Source organism: Pongo pygmaeus, chromosome 6 (genome assembly GCF_028885625.2).
Source record: "Pongo pygmaeus isolate AG05252 chromosome 6, NHGRI_mPonPyg2-v2.0_pri, whole genome shotgun sequence".
NCBI lineage: Eukaryota > Metazoa > Chordata > Mammalia > Primates > Hominidae > Pongo > Pongo pygmaeus.
In genome coordinates, this window is record NC_072379.2 from 29,760,647 (window position 1) to 29,776,949 (window position 16,303).

Genomic DNA, 16,303 nt, shown 5'->3' on the forward strand with positions numbered 1-16,303 from the left:
CCCTGGTCAGGACCTCTACCATCTCCCACCTGGATGTTGCCACAGCTTGGCCCCCCATGCTTCTACCCAAATCTTCCCACAGTCTTTCTCAACTCAGCAGCCAGGGGGTGCTTTTAAATCAGGAGACAGATCATGTTGCCTCTCTGCTCAGAACCACCACGCAGTTCCCATTTTAGTCAGAGGAAAAGCCAAAGCCCCAGCAATGGCCTCCCAGGGCTTACATGATCTGTACTGATCCCAGCCCAGCAACTCCCTGGCTCCTCCCCTACTTCTCTCCCTCTATCTCTTTGCTCCACTGGCCTCCTTCCAGAGCCTCAGACACACCAGGCAGTTTCCTCCCAATGCCTTTATCCGTTGATTCAGCCTACAATGCTCTTCCCTCAGCACCTCAGCCAGCTCCATCCCCTGCTTCAAACTTTTGCTCAATTTTCACTTATAAGGCCAACCCTGACCACTCTACTTAACATTGCCATCTGTTCCCATTCCCAACATGCTCATTTTTTTCTTTCTTTTTGAAACAGAGTCTTGCTCTATTGCCCAGGATAAAGTACAGTGGTGCAGTCACAGCTCACAGCAACCTCAACCTCTCAGGCTTAAACAATCCTCCTGCCTTGGCCTCCCTAGGAGCTGAGACACCTGGCTAATTTTTTTTTCAATTTTTTTTTTTTTTTTTTTTTTGAGACAGAGTCTCGCTGTCACCCAGGCTGGAGTACAGTGACGCAATCTCGGTTCACTGAAACTTCCGCCTCCTGGGTTCAAATGATTCTCCTGCCTCAGCCTCCTGAGTAGCTGGGACTACATACAGGTGCCCGCCACCATGCCCAGCTAATTTTTGCTTTTTTAGTAGAGACCGGGTTTCACCACGTTGTTCAGGTTGGTCTTGAACCCCTGAACTCAAGCGATCCACCACCTTGGCCTCCCAAAGTTCTGGGATTACAGGCTGAGACACTGCATCTGGCCCCAACCACATTTTTTGAGGCTTGGAACTTTCAGCCTCACTCGCTGAACTCCAGGAGGCAAAAGGGGCTGGAGATTGACTTAACGACCAATGGCCAATGATTTTATCATGCTTCCATGAAAACCCTAAACAATACGGTTTGGAGAGCTTCCGGGTTGCTGAACACAAGGAGGTGGTGGGAGGGTAGTGTGCCCAACAGAGGCATGGAAGTGCCCCTTCCCACTTACCTTACCCTGTGCATCTCTTTCATTGGCTGATCCTGAGATGCAGCCTTTACATTGAGCCAGTAATAGAAAATAAACTGGCCAGATGTGGTCGCTCATGCCAATAATCCCAGCACTTTCCCAGATCTTTTTACCTTGACCTCCAAAGTGGCTGGGACAATAGGCATGCATTAGTGTACCATCATACCTGGTTATTTTTTTTATTTTCAGTAGAGATAAGGTCTCACCATGTTTCCCAGGCTTGTTTCAAACTTCTGGGCTCAAGCAATCCTTTTGCCTCAGCATCTCAAAGTGCTGGGGTTACAGGTGTGGGCCATGGCCCAGCCTGGAACCATGCTACTTGTATAGTCTGCAGAACTGTAAGCCAAATAAACCTTTTTCCTTTATAAACCACCCAGCCTCAAGTGTTTCCTTATAGCAATGGAAAATGGACTAATACAGGAATTGTATGTCAACACTTACCAGACTGTGATGAGCACAATGACAGAAGTATAGAGTGGGAATGAAATGCTCCCAAGGGGCTTCTTGTTGCATCACAGAGAGTGGGGTGAGACATCTCAGCTGCGGCTAAAGATGAGCAAAGATGAGAATGAAAGAGTGATGATGGGAGTAGGGAGAGGGTTTCCTGAAGGACCAGTAAAGTCCCGGAAGGAAACTGACATTCCGTGTGGCTGGAGGGTAGGTGAATTCAACTGTCATTGCAATTCAGCAACCCGCACATTTAAGTTTGTGTTTGATTTTCAATAACATCAGCCCTGCGGATACAAGAAATAAGGAATTGTGTTTGCGCTATCATGGAAGCTCTCTGGATCTTAGACCGTGACTTATGCTGAGAGGTAGACTTGAGCTTTTTGTTTTTCTCTCTGTAAGTGCTCAAGTGCAGCGGTCCCCAATTTTTTTGGCACCAGGGACCGGTTTTGTGGAAGACAATTTTTCCACAGACTGGGTGCAGCAGGTCAGTTTTGGAATATTTCAAGTAAATTACATTTATTGTGTACTTTATTTCTATTATTATTACATTGTAGTATATAATGAAATAATCATGTAACTCACCATAATGTAGAATCAGTGGGAGTCCTGAGCTTGTTTTTCTGCAACTAGACGGTCCCATCTGGGGGTGATGTGAGACAGTGATAGATTACCAGGTATTAGATTCTCATAAGAACAGAGCAAGGTAGATCCCTCACATGCACAGTTCACAATAGGATTCACGCTCCTATGAGAATCTAAAGCTGCCGCTGATCTGACAGGAGGCAGAGATCAGGCAGTAATGTGGGGAGTGCCTGTAAATACAGTTCAAGCTTCACTCACCCACCCGCTGCTCACCTCCTGCTGTGTGGCCCAATACAGGCCTGTGACCCAGGGATTAGGGGCCCCTGCTCAAGTGCATCCAAAAAGGCCCTTCCCACACCAGTCTTCATAGTGGTCAAGTGCAGCAACTACTTAGCTCCCAAGGTATGTGCCTCAGCTGGCAATTCATCACAATTAACAGTAAGTGGTAGCTTGAGTCATTGTGAGGTCACTTCCTAGAAATGACCAGCATCCCATATCCCACTGGCAAGGAGCTCAGCACTGCCCCTTGGATAACCAAACCTATGCCCAAATCCCATCTGTGTGGGTCTATCTCGTGGTACCCTTCCTAGCATCAATTCTTTATTTGTAGGAGTCCAATCAGGAGACACAAACCACTCGAAAATTTAAAGTGGTAAAATTCAAAATAAAAAAGTATTAATTATAACAGGGCAACAGCATAATGAGAGATTGGCTACCAAAAAACAAAGAGAAGGCTAGAGAACATAGGACCAACGGAGGCCAGGTATTGTAGCTCCTGCTTATAATTCCAGCAATTTCAGAAGCCAAGGCAGGAGGATTGCTTGAGGCCAGGAGTTTGAAATCCGCCTGGGAAGCACAGTGAGGCCCTGTCTTTAAAAAAAAAAAAACAAAAAAAAACACGAAAACAAAAAACCTCCAACTCAAAAACAAATAATAAAAATAAACAAACAAATAAAATAAAAAATAAAAAATTTAGCTTTGCATGCTGTTGTACGTCTGTAGTCCCAGCTCCTTGGGAAGCTGAGGTGGGAGTATTGCTTGATCCCAGGAGTTTGACACTACAGCGAGCCATGATCACACCACTGCACTGCAGCCTGAGTAACAGAGCAAGACCCTGTATCTACAAAGGAAAGAAAAGAAATGCAAGTTTTTATCATTTTGTGAGAGTAATAAAGTTTGAGGAGAAACAGAGAAGAACAAAAGAGCACTGAATGGTGAGGGTGGGTAGCTGGTTAGGCTCAGTTCCTAGCTAAGTGGCTTCTGAAAAATTCTTTAATAAAATCATAGCTCTGGGGGTCAGTCATGCAGTCAAATGATGAATGCTAAATCCATTACAAATGCCCATCATCTTTCTTTACATGCCTTCTAGTGAAAAATTCCTAACTGCCTAAATAGCAAGTGGTCTGAAATCACAGCAGTTGTTTATGAAAGAAATAACATCTCAGCCAGGTGCGGTGGCTCATGCCTGTAATCCCAGTACTTTGGGAAGCCAAGGCGGGCAGATCACCTGATGTCAGGAGTTGGAGAACAGCCTGGCCAACATGGCGAAACCCCTGCCTCTACTCAAAATACAAAAAATTAGCTGGGTATGGTGGCGGGCACCTTAATCTCAGCTACTCAAAAGGCTGAGGCAGGAGAATCGCTTGAACCTGGGAGGCGGAGGTTGCAGTGAGCCGAGGTCACACCACTGCACTCCAGCCTAGGCAACAAGAGCAAAACTCCATCTCAGAAAGAAAAAAAAATCTAAATTTTTAAAAACCGTGAGTCAAATATTATTTTCCTCCTCCCATTTTACAGGTGTGCAACCTAAATAACAGAGAATTGAAGCAATTTTCCTAAGTGGCAGAGTGCAGATTTAAACCCTATCACTTTGGCCTCAGAATTTGTGCCTTATATTATTTTATTATTTTAAAATTCATCTTTTTAAAACCAAGAGACTTATGCAAAATTGTGCTAGGATTCAAAAAAATCCTCTTGCTTTTCCTGACCATGGGTGCAGGCAGGGCTCATGCAGCATTTTCTTTACTTATTTATGTCCAGCTTGGATGGAGACATGATGACAGGAGCTCCCTCCATCACCGTGCACCAGAAAGAAAAGTGAAGAGAAGCACAGGGAAGCCAGTCTTACCATGTTTGAGCAACTGAACCAATGTCAGCCTCAGCCTACCAGCACAATTACTTTTCTGTGAGAAAAACAGGCATCTCCCTATTTGGAAAATCACAGCTGGCTGCAGTAGTAAAGAATCCACAAGTTATTCCTGGTAACACTATTCCTACAGCCCTAACCTGTCTCAAAAAAAAAAAAAAAATGATCCTAATGCAGTTATTTCCTTTTGCATTCATGAGGAGAGGGAAGAAATACCCATATTTGATGGTTGGCTGGGAACTGTCTTTGGTATTGTATGAAGTATTTTAATATTGTAAACATGAAAAGATGAGAATCCTGGAGACCCTGTGGGCTTGGAGAAAAGGAAGTACATTAGAGGGTGTTGTAGGAAATATTTTCATTCCAGGCACTGCTGTTAAACTACCCCTAAACTTTCTTTCCTTAGAAGAACAGAAAAAACAAAAGAGCACAAAAGATCAAGAAACATTCCAGGTGACCCTCTCCACTCTCATTTGTTGTAATAAAGGAAAAGCATTTTGGAGATATTCTTGAGTGCAGTTTATGATGTGATCCAAGTTATTTATTTTCTGCTAATGATTTTCAAAATTTGAATTAAAAACTTTCAGAAATTTAGCTTTATCAAAGGCAGCTATTCACATGTAAAACTAGTTTGGTTAACTTCATCTGTATGAACACATAGCTAGTGAATTGGCATAACTATTAAACTGAAGAATCAACAGAAACATGCCAATGACTGGCCCTTACCTTCCACAGTGACCTCAATTTCAGGAAGCTTTTCATTACTCTCAGGACTTCATGGTCTTTTGGGGGACTGAAAGTTGTAAAATAAGCACAGAATTACTTTAGTGTATTGTAGGAAAAAAAATACAAAAGGAGATGTTTTATAAGAGTAGAGTATTAAACTTCATACAGTTTGACTCTTTTCAAAGAAACCTGCAGAATTAAACTTGTAGTGTAATCCTCCAAAGGCGGCTCAAAAAAGCCATAGAAACATGAATAAAGTAGGATTGCAAATGTGACATTTCCAGTGAAATTTTTTTTTTTAAAAAGAAAAAGAGGTCCATTAAATAAAATACCTTAAAAAGCTAAGAAACTAACTGCAAGTCCCACAAAAATATTGGCCAATGATTCTCTATGATTTTATAAAATGCTGATAAAGAATGTCTTAAGGTAGTGAAATATAACAGGAAGTACATGTAATCTCTTACCTTTAGTGTGGCAAGTAGGAAATAATTAGTTCAAGCCAAGAAAGAATACCAAGAAATGTTACAGTAGCCAGTACAACGGTGGTCTAACAGCTAGTAAAACAGTCCTGATGAGAGTTTTTTCCAAAAGGAGTTCGCAGAGTCACCCTGTAATGTAACAATAATTCCTATCATTGTGGACAAAAACCCTGACTTTTCCTTCCCATGACTGGCAAGTAATTGTATGAAGAATAAATTACTTCTTTCATGAAAAAGAAAATTAACACTAGTGTATTTTCTTCAGCCACTAAAATTCTGCAGAAACATAGATATAGTAAGAAACTCAATCATCACATCAGGCCGGGTATGGTGGCTCATGCCTGTAATCCCAGCACATTGAAAGGTCGAGGTGGGTGGGTCACTTGAGTTCAGGAGTTCAAGACCAGCCTGACCAACTTGGTGAAACTCCATCTCTACTAAAAACACAAAAATTAGCCAGGCATGGTGGCGCATTCCTGTAATCCCAGCTACTCAGGAGGCTGAGGCAGGAGAATCACCTGAACCCAGGAGGCGGAGGTTGCAGTGAGTGGAGATCACACCACTGGACTCTAGCCTGGGCTACGAGAGTAAAACTCTGCCTCAAAAAAAAAGAAAAGAAAAGAAACTCAATCATCAATATTTAGTCACTCTTAAGATTGACCCAGGAGTAACAGAGAAGATAAAACCCAGCAAATTAGACTTCATTCAAGTACTTAGGTGTACTGTGAGCCACCATGGTGCCTCTAAACACCATGGAGGCAGTGGTCACTATTCTTGCACTGATGAAGATGGCTGTGGACAGCACGGGGAACTTCAGGGGCAATGGAGAGTGCCAGGACTGCAGCTCAGAGCCAGGCTTTTCCATGAAGGACTTATAGCCACACTTGTCACCTCTAGCTAGAAAAACATTTTAGTAGAAATGTCATTTTATTGTTTTAATTCCAGAAATGACTTCAGTGGCAAATAGAACTTATTTTTTTACTGTTGTTGTTGTTGTTGAGGCAGAGTCTCACTCTGTTGCCCAGGCTGGAGTGCAGTGCTGTGATCTCAGTTCATAGCAGCCTCTGCCTCCCAGCTTCAAGTGATTCTCCTGCTTCAGCCTCCCGAGTAGCTGGGATTACAGGTGCCAGCCACCATGCCTGGCTAATGTTTTGTATTTTTAGTAGAGATGGGGTTTCACCATGTTGGCCAGGCTGGTCTCGAACTCCTTACCTCAGGTGATTCACTCACCTCAGCCTCCCAAAGTGCTGGGATTACAGGCATGAGCCACCACACCCAGCTTAGAACTTACTTTTTAACAACAAACTTCATTTTATTACTCCCATGGATGATTCTTTCAAGTCATGGAATTCCAAACCACGTAGGGCTTTGAAAGGGAATCCCCTCTGGCAAGCCTTCTACATATAGGAACTCGGGGTTTGATTCAAACGCAGAATATGGTACTTTTACTGCCTCAGCGAGCCCAACAGCTTGAGCTGAAAGTGCAAGAGAACGGTTTGTGGAAGATAAAATTTGACACAGACATTCTTTTATTTGTATCTGCATTCTCAAGTACATTATGGACAAGTTCCCTACAATCGAGCAATATCCACTTCATATTGAAGGCGTTTTGCTTAGGCTATTTGGCAAATCTGAAGAACAAGCCTAAAAGATAAGCACTTTTAAAAGATACATTTAACACTTCTTTTTTTGAGAAGGAGTCTTGCTCTGTTGTCCAGGCTGGAGTGCAGTGGCATGATCTCAGCTCACTGTAATCTCCACCTCCCGGATTCAAGTGATCCTCCGGCCTCAGCCTCCCCAGTAGCTGGGACTACAGGCACACACCACCATGCCTAATTTTTTCTATTTTTAGTAAGCGGGGGTTTCACCATGTTAGCCAGGATGGTCTTGATCTCCTGACCTTGTGATCTGCCTGCCCTGGCCTCCCAAAGTGCTGGGATTACAGGCGTGAGCCACTGCACCAGGCCCATTTTTAACACTTTCAATCAAAAGCAGAGTTATGTTATTAGTCAAAATGACCTCTGTGTTCTAAGCAGAAATGACTGAAGGCCATTCTCCACACAGCAGTGGTCCCTGGTAGCCTTTCCATTCTCATCAAGAGGCAGGGTAGCTGTGCAAAGACAGGTGGTTTCTATGATGCAACTAAGCAGCGCTCAGTAAGTTCGAGTCATCAGACACAGAGTAGTCAGGATTTCTGATAAGGAAAGGAAACGTCAACATCAGGTACTGAGATAATGGACAGGAACGCCCTGGGAATGCTGTGAGTGCTCCCCACTCCTTGCTTCCTTCTCCATGAGGGACACACCCAATCAACTGAAACACACTTTCTTGCTGAGCCTCCTCAGAATTATTCGAGACAGCACTACAGGAAACCGCTGTCAATAAATCTAAGTATTTGCCACACGTGTGTTAGCCAGATTAGAAATACAGACAGCAGAATGACACTTACCCAACGCCTCCCTTCCTCTCCCATTCTGACACATGAGAAAGCTGAATCCGAGAGAAATGAAGTCGTCTGCTTGGTTTCAATAGCAAATGTAGTAGTAGAAATAAACCAAAGCCTGGCTTCTGGGACCTTCTGTTTTTAGGTCCTCAACTTCTGTAATTCATTCAGACATGACCCTTCATTGATATGTTACTAAAGACACACTGTAGGGGAAGGGACTATGAGTCCCTTCATGTTCATATGAAAGAGTGAGACTTTTGTCTCCAAAAAATAAATAATACAAAAATGTTTCAATTTAAAAAAAAAGTATGATGGTCTTTGGCAATGTTTAAATAAAAAATAAGAGTATCCCCTTCAAATAAGCTGACACTAACACATAATAACCAGGGTCACAGAATCACAGAGGCCAGTGAGATTAAAAAGTACCCCTGTGATTCTGTGACAGATACACCACCAGGAAAACTTCCTGTTCCTGTCCTCAACAAATCCACAGCAACATAATGTCAGCAAGTGCCTCCCCTACTTCCAGGCAGCCACAGGGAAAGGGGAGAGCAAAGAAACCACTCTCTGTGTCACTGATAAGTGAGGCTCAATGGGAAACATGAGGCATGAGGGGCATCCAAAGGTAGGTGACAATTTCAGTGTCTCCCCTTTGTCTTCCTGCTTCAGATATCATCTGCATCTTCTGCTCTTTTCATGATAAGGAAGGAGGCAGCAATAGCATGTCTACTGTGAAAAGGTGGAACTACTCATTAGGCATCATGGAACTTATTGTAGAAGTTTAGACAATCCTGGGAAGCTTTCAGACCTGGTCTCCTAACATGTACATCTAAGTCTGCTAAGGCTCTTGAAGAGGCAGTAGACTGTGAACCTCCAGGAGTTAACACAGGTTTTCTAGGGTCTTCACACTGCTAAGTACAGTCATGGCAACTCCTTCATTTCCTTTTTAAACAAGTGTTTTCCCAATTATCCCTTTAAAATTGGGCAGTTTAGGCCGGGCACGGTGGCTCACCCCTGTAATCCCAGCACTTTGGGAGGCCAAGGCGGGTGGATCACTTGAGGTCAGGAGTTTGAGACCAGCCTGGCTGACATAGTAAAACGCCATCTCTACTAAAAAATACAATAATTAGCTGGGTGTGGTGGTAGACACCTGTAATCCCAGCTGCTCAGAAGGCTGAGGCATGAGAATCCCTTGAGCCTAGGAGGCAGAAGTTGCAGTGAGCTGAGATTGTGCCACTGTATTCCAGCCTGGGTGACAGAGTAAGGCTCCATCTCAAAAAAGAAATTGGGCAGTTTTCCGCCTCTGATATAGCAAGTGAGTGTGCACAGTGATTAGTAGTGATGAGCTAATAAACATTAACTAGGCCATGGTGGTTTTTTAAAACCGTGATTGGCTGGGCGAGGTGGCTCATGCCTGAAATCCCAGCACTTTGCGAGGCTGAGGCAGGTGGATCACGAAGTCAGGCGATCAAGACCAGCCTGGCCACATGGTAAAACCTCATCTCTACGAGAAATACAAACTTAGCCAGGAATGATGGTGAGCTCCTGCAATCCCAGCTACCCGGGAGGCTGAAGCAGAATGTCTGGAACCCGCGAGGCAGAGGCTGCCAGTGATAGGAGATCACACTACTGCATTAGAGCCTGGGTGACAGAGCGAGACTCTGTCTCAAGAAAAAAAAGGAAAAACTGATAAAACACGTGGGCCCCTAAAATTTGAAAGTTATATGCAAGACTGGGTTAAAATATGTTTAAAACACATCTTCTAAAAAATGTATGAACAGCGCAGGTGTGACAATATGCTAAAAAAAATCTATGAGGAGTGTGGAAGAGCAAGACAGTGGTCCCCCTTCCCTGCTCCCTTTACAGTTTGATTTCATCCTTGGCTTTTCATAATGGACTTTTGTAAAGAGGGTAGATTTGCATCCAGGTCTAGGATTACAACTATAGGTTTCTGTTTGTTTGTTGAGATAGAGTCTCACTCTACTGCCCAGGCTGGAATGTAGTGGTGCAATCCTGGCTCACTGTAACCTCCGCCTCCTGGGCTTACGTGATTCTCCTGCCTCAGCTACATGCCCAGCTAATTTATGAATTTTTTGTAGAGATGGATTTTCACCATGTTGGCCAGGCTAGTCTTGAACCCCTGACCTCAAGTGGTCCACCTGCCTCAGACTCTCAAAGTCCCGGGATTACAAGCATAAGCCACTGCCCCCAGCCTGGGTTACAACTATTTTAAGACCACTTTCAGCAGAAGTGTAGCCTCAACTAGATAAATGCAAACATGTTGGCTCATGCCTGTAATCCCAGCACTTTGTTTGTTTTTTTGAGCTGGAGTCTTGCTCTGTTGCCCAGGCTGGAGTGCAGTGGCGTGATCCCGGCTCACTGCAACCTCTGCCTCCTGGGTTCAAGTGATTCACCTGCCTTAACCTCCTGAGTAGCTGGGACTACAGGAATACGCTACTACGCCTGGCTATTTTTTTGTATTTTTAGTAGAGATGAGGTTTCACCATGTTGCCCAGGCTGGTGTCGAACTCCTGAGCTCAGGCGATCTGCCTGCCTCAGCCTCCCAATGTGCTGGTATTACAGGCTCACCACACCCAGCAATTCCAGCACTTTGGAAAGCCAAGGTAAGAAGATCACTTGAGCCCAGGAATTCGAGACTAGCCTGGGCAACATAGGGAAACACTGCCTCTACAAAAATTAAAAAATTAGCTGGGCTTGGTGGCATGTACCTATGATCCCACTTACTTGGGGAGGCTGAGGTGGGAGGATCACTTGAGCCTAGAAGGTTGAGGCTGCAGTGAGCTATGATTGTGCCATTGGACTCCAGCCCAGACAACAAGATGAGACCTTGTCTCTTAAAAAATAAAAAGATAAATGCAAATGTGAATCACCTACAGAGTTAAAAGGCCACAAATGTTCCAATGTTAGCAGGGAGCCTAGAAGAAGCCTCCACAGCTGCCCCAGTCAACCCAACTAAGAGAAAGAGGTTTAGGTAAGGCAAGCCTTCATTTAAGCCCATCAGGTTCTGCAGAAAAAATATTCCATGGTCATGGGATGACCTGACTGACTGATGCAAACTGTCCACACAGCTAGTTGACCTTTGCCTCCTCCCTAGATCCAAGATGTACTGGAAATGAATGCCACATGAGATCTATCCCTGCCCTCCTTATCACACACCCTTTCTAGGAGAGCCCACACTAGCTGATGACTCTGGAATTCTGGTTACCATGAATCTAGATATCATGTCACTGAGCTCTGTCTTTCCAACTACCTTTTAGACATGTCTACCTGGATGTCCTGAGCATCTTATGTCCAAAGATTAATTCCTTCTCCCTGACAACATGTTCTTTGTTTCTCCACTTTCCCTGTCTCAGTTAATGACACTGCCATGCACCAAGATACCTGAACCAGAAACCTGAAGGGCATCCTACACTCCTCCTTCTGCCCTCCTCCTATTTCTATTCACTGTGTTAACAATAAGCTGTCCTGATATTTTACCTCCTAAATACTCTCAAAAACTCACTTTCCCTTCATATTCACTGGCACCCCCTATTCAGCATCTCATCACTCATTCAACAATATTTAATGAGTATGAAGCATAGCTAGGTGTTTTAAAACAGAATAAAAACAGTGTGATCTTTGTTTTCTGATGGCTAAACATCTAGTTTTTTCTTTTTTTTTTTTCCTGAGATGAAGTCTTGCTGTGTTGCCTAGGCTGGAGTACAGTGTCTTGATTTCAGCTCACTGCAGCTTTTGCCTTCCAGATTCAAGCAATTCTCCTGCCTCAGCCTCCCAAGTAGCTGGGATTACAGGTACACATTGCCACGCCCAGCTAATTTTTCTATTTTTAGTAGAGATGAGATTTTACCATGTTGGCCAGGCTGGTCTCAAACTTCTGACCTTATGATCCGTCAACCTCAGCCTCCCAAAGTGCTAGGATTACATGAGTAAGCCACCACACCCGGCTAAAATCTAGTTATTTCTTATATGAACTATTCAGGTATACTCTTGACTCTTACTTACAATTCATTCCCTAAACAATATCCAGAGTGTCTCCTCCTCACAACTTAAATTAGATCATTTAATTCAGAAGTCAGTAAACTTTTTCTATAAAAACCAGATAGTATTTTAGGTTTCTGGGCCATATGTTCTCTGTTGAAACTACTCAACTCTGCTCTTGTAACACTAAAAACAGCCGTGGACAATATGTAAACCCATGGGTGAGACTGTGTTCCAATATGGTTTATTCGTTAAAATAGGCAGCAGGCCAGATTTGACCCATGGGCCGTAGTTTGTCGACCCCTGATTTAATCACAATGCTTCTTACTCCACTGGAATTCATCCAGATTCCTTTCCATGGCCTAGAAGGTCCATCCTCATCTGAATATTACTTGCTCCTCCAGGGTCTACTATGCTCCAGCCACCCTGATCATCTTTATGGCGCTTCAACACTATGCCAAGTCTGTTAACATCTCAGGTCCCTGCCCTTGATATTCTACCCAGCAGGACCAGACCAGATCTTGACCAGATCTTCTTCGAGCTGCCTCAGCTCAAATGTCACCTCCTCAGAGAGGTCTTCACTGCCCACCCCAATAGGTCAGTACCCATTCCAACGCCCATAACTCCCATAGCTCTTTTTATTTTCTTCAAATTACTTATCACCATCTGAAAAAATATCATTTGTTGCATGTACATAGCCTGCTTCCCCACCACCACACCACCACTAGAATGGAAGCTCCCCGAGAACAGAGACTGACTTACTCATTCTCCCTTAGTTCCCAGGACCTAGATATGTGCCTGGAACTTAGCAGGGGCTCAAAAAATATCTGTTATCTGAACTGTTATTGCCTCTCATCTCACTCCCTTCAACTCACTGGTGTCTTCACTATCACTAGTCACCTTTCAAAAATACAAATGGGGCCAAACATGGTGGCTCACACCTGTAATTGCAGCACCTTGGGAGCCCGAGGCAGGAGAATCACCTGAACCCAGGAGGGTGAGGCTGCAGTGAGCCATGATCATGCGACTGCAGTCCAGCCTGGGAAACAGAGTAAGATCCTGCCTCAAAAAAAAAAAAAAAATTAGCAGTGTGTGGTGGTGCACACCTGTAGTCCCTGCTACTTGAGTGACTGAGGGAAGAGAATCACTGAGCCCAGGAGTCTGAGATTACAGTGAGCTATGACTGCACCACTGCATTTATGCCTGGGCAACAGAACAAGACTCTGTCTCAAAAAAAGAAAAAAGTGCGCAGGGAGCAGGGGCTCATGCCTGTAATTCCAGCACTTTAGTAGGCCAAGGCGGGTAGATCACCTAACATCAGGAGTTTGAGACCAGCCTGGCCAACACAGTGAAACCCCATCTCTACCAAAAATACAAAAATTAGCTAAACATGGTGGTACATGCCCGTAGTCCCAGGTACTTCAGAGTCTGAGGCAGGAGCATCGCTCCAACTCAGGAGGCGGAGATTGCAGTGAGCCGAGACTGTGTCACTGCACTCCAGCCTGGGTGACAGAGTGAGACACCATCTCAAAAGAAAAAGTAAAATACAAATGAATCATTGAATCGTGTCACTCTCCTGCTTAAAACATTTCCATGGCTTCCCACTGGCTTTAAGATACAAATGCAAATTATGTGGCAAGATCACTATAGCTCTTATCACACCTTCCCACACTCTCCCAGTAGTAGACTCTGAGCTCTAAGTGGCAAGGACCAACTCCTGTTTATCTTTTTATCTCAGGTGATCAGGACAGTACCAGGAACACTGTTGGTGTTCCATGAATACAGAATGAAATCAATCAACAGTAGTACAACAACTACCACAAAGCACAAATCTAATGCAATAACTCAGTAAGTACCCAATTTTAAGGAAATGAAGCAAGATTTTGCACAACACTCGTTTTCTTTTCATTTTTTTTCCCCAAGACACAGTCTTGCTCTGCCACCCAGGCTGGAGCGCAGTGACGCAATCTCACTGTATTTTTAGTAGAGACAAGGTTTCACCATGTTGGCCAGGGTGGTCTTGAACTCCTGACCCGGTGGCCTGCCTGCCTCAGCCTCCCAAAGTGCTGGGATTACAGGTGTAAGCCACCACACTTGGCCTCTTTCTTTTCTTTGGAAGCTATTTGGGTGGGGGCTATGCTTATAACTCTGGATTTGACTTTGGATTTTGCCACCAAGATTTTACCTGGCAGGCAGTACTTATCACTTTCTATAAGAATGAAGGGAGGAGGCACGAAGATAAGTCATACAAATCTATTTCCCATGATCAGCTCTGGTAAAAGGGTTAGGAAAAGAGACATAACACGGAGGCTAAAATGCAACTTAGGGATTCTCCATAGATTCCAAGTGTCTACATTCTCCTTGTCATCTATTAGCAAAGAAAACCCAATGCTGGCTGGTTTGCTGTATAAAATAATCTAAGAGATTCAGGATGATCTCATCAATAGAATGTAAATTGTTCCTTCTAGAACAATTTCCATTAGCCCTTTGAAATCCTTCAACATTCATTAATGCCAAAGAGTTTTCACCTAATTTAATCTGATGGGTATGTGACCAGAGTCTTTCTAGGGAATACAGACTCCCAAACTGTTCAGATAGAAAGCAAGGAGGGAATTTATTACTCAAAATCAAAGGGAAATAAAAAGAGGTCAACCTAGAATGTCATTATTCTTGCTTGGTAGGGAGGGGAATGGATTCCAGAGTCATTCCATGACGTTTACATGACCTCCTTATTAGCATCTAAAAGCTTCCAGTGTTGGATGCAACAAGCTATGTTCTCTTCTAATGTAATAAAATCTGCTTCAGCAAAGCTTATGCAAAGCCATCCCCAGACTGCAGAAATAATAGGCTATAAATTACTGGATCTCCCATTTGATATAATGAAGTATAAGCATGGTCCTGCGTGACCGTTAACCTAAGCCCAGGTAGGACCTTGTTTACTAGAGTATTAGGCATGGGTTGGGGCAATGATTCTAACCAGAGAAACTGGCTTCAGTGAGGGCAGGTTTGCAATCCAAGGCATGGCATGCATAGGACTGGTGAAATTCAGGGTGATTGAAGCAAAAGCTTCAGAACAAGAAAGACCACATCTGGGGGTAGAGCACAAAACTCTCATGAGATCAATCTTTTTAAGAGTGAGGCAGAGCTACATAGCAGTTTTAGGAGATCTGTTGGTGCCCAACAAGAGCTCCATACTGGCTGTAAGCACGGATGCATGCTGTAGTCTCAGGAGAGGAGGTTCACAAAAGTAATTCAGACCAACAGCCCAAACTGCGTTCTCTACTAAAAGGAATCAAGGCTCCCTACAGAAATGGCTGACTTCTTGTATGGTGCAGTATACAGATCATGGAACATCTTTTATGCTAGAAAGCAATGAAGCCATCAAAGTCCAAAAAGATCACATCAAAAAGACATGAGAGTCAACTTGAAGAGATAATTATTAACCTAAATGAGACGATGTATGCATCCAAAACAATTAATAAATAATAACTGCAATGGTCTAAAATACATCAAATGCAAACAATAATCTATGAGTTCACAATGATATTCAGGAAAAAAACTATTGGTCACTAGAGTAGAGGTTACTACGTCACTAACTCATTACTCTGAAAAGTGACTTAAAATAGGAGGTAGGGTGGAGAATTTGGTATGTATCCAGTTTTTCCTGTACCGACAAATTTTTAGGGAGATTGAATAAGATGAAACAAATCTGGCAAAATGGAGATAACTGTTTAATCTGGGGATTGGATACATGGAGGTTCATCTTATTTCTTTTGTGTATATTTGAACCCCCTCCCAAAAAAAGCACAAGACAGAATGTGAGCTAAGCAGCTTAGGGTTTAGGAAAGGCTTCTGCCTACAAGAGACACTAGGATATGAGGGGTAGTTTTAGCCCTGATAAGCTGAGCCAACTGGAGGTATATAGACAGGTGCTAAATTGCAGAGGTATCATGTTGCCCAACACTTGATCAAATCCTAGATCCTAGGTCTGCTTGGTAGCATGTTTCCTAGGTGATGGATCTGAGGCTACCTATAGAACTTCCTTTGCAGTCATAATTGGCTCAGAAACTACAAAACGGCTTGGTCTTGAAAATGGAGCCATCTTTGTCCATTTCATGCTGCTATAAAAGAATGCCACAGACTGCATAATTTACAAAAAGGAATGAATGAATGAAGGAAGGAAGGAGAGAGAAAGGAAGAAAAAAGGAAGGAGGGGAAAGGGAAGGGGAAGGGAAAGGGAAACGAAGGAAGGGAAGGAGAAAAGGAGGGAAG

General features: G+C 43.6%; 1 protein-coding gene across 16 annotated transcripts in view; it reads right to left on the bottom strand.

Annotated features, from left to right (window-relative positions):
* Positions 1-16,303, bottom strand: part of LOC129040409 (putative uncharacterized protein FLJ44672) — a 72,514-nt gene that overhangs the window by 19,045 nt on the left and 37,166 nt on the right. For 13 of the 16 annotated variants that reach the window (XR_010126876.1, XR_010126879.1, XR_008503614.2 and 10 more), the window contains 4 exons: positions 5,572-5,715; positions 5,108-5,174; positions 2,236-2,293; positions 1,645-1,749 (listed from right to left, as the gene is read on the bottom strand). The gene's annotated coding sequence lies outside the window, so the exon portion shown is untranslated. Of the gene's footprint in view, positions 1-1,644; positions 1,750-2,235; positions 4,553-4,597; positions 4,695-5,107; positions 5,175-5,571; positions 5,716-6,877; positions 7,062-16,303 lie in introns of those variants that run through there. The other 3 variants (XR_008503617.1, XM_063667298.1, XM_063667300.1) reach the window with 3 other exon arrangements.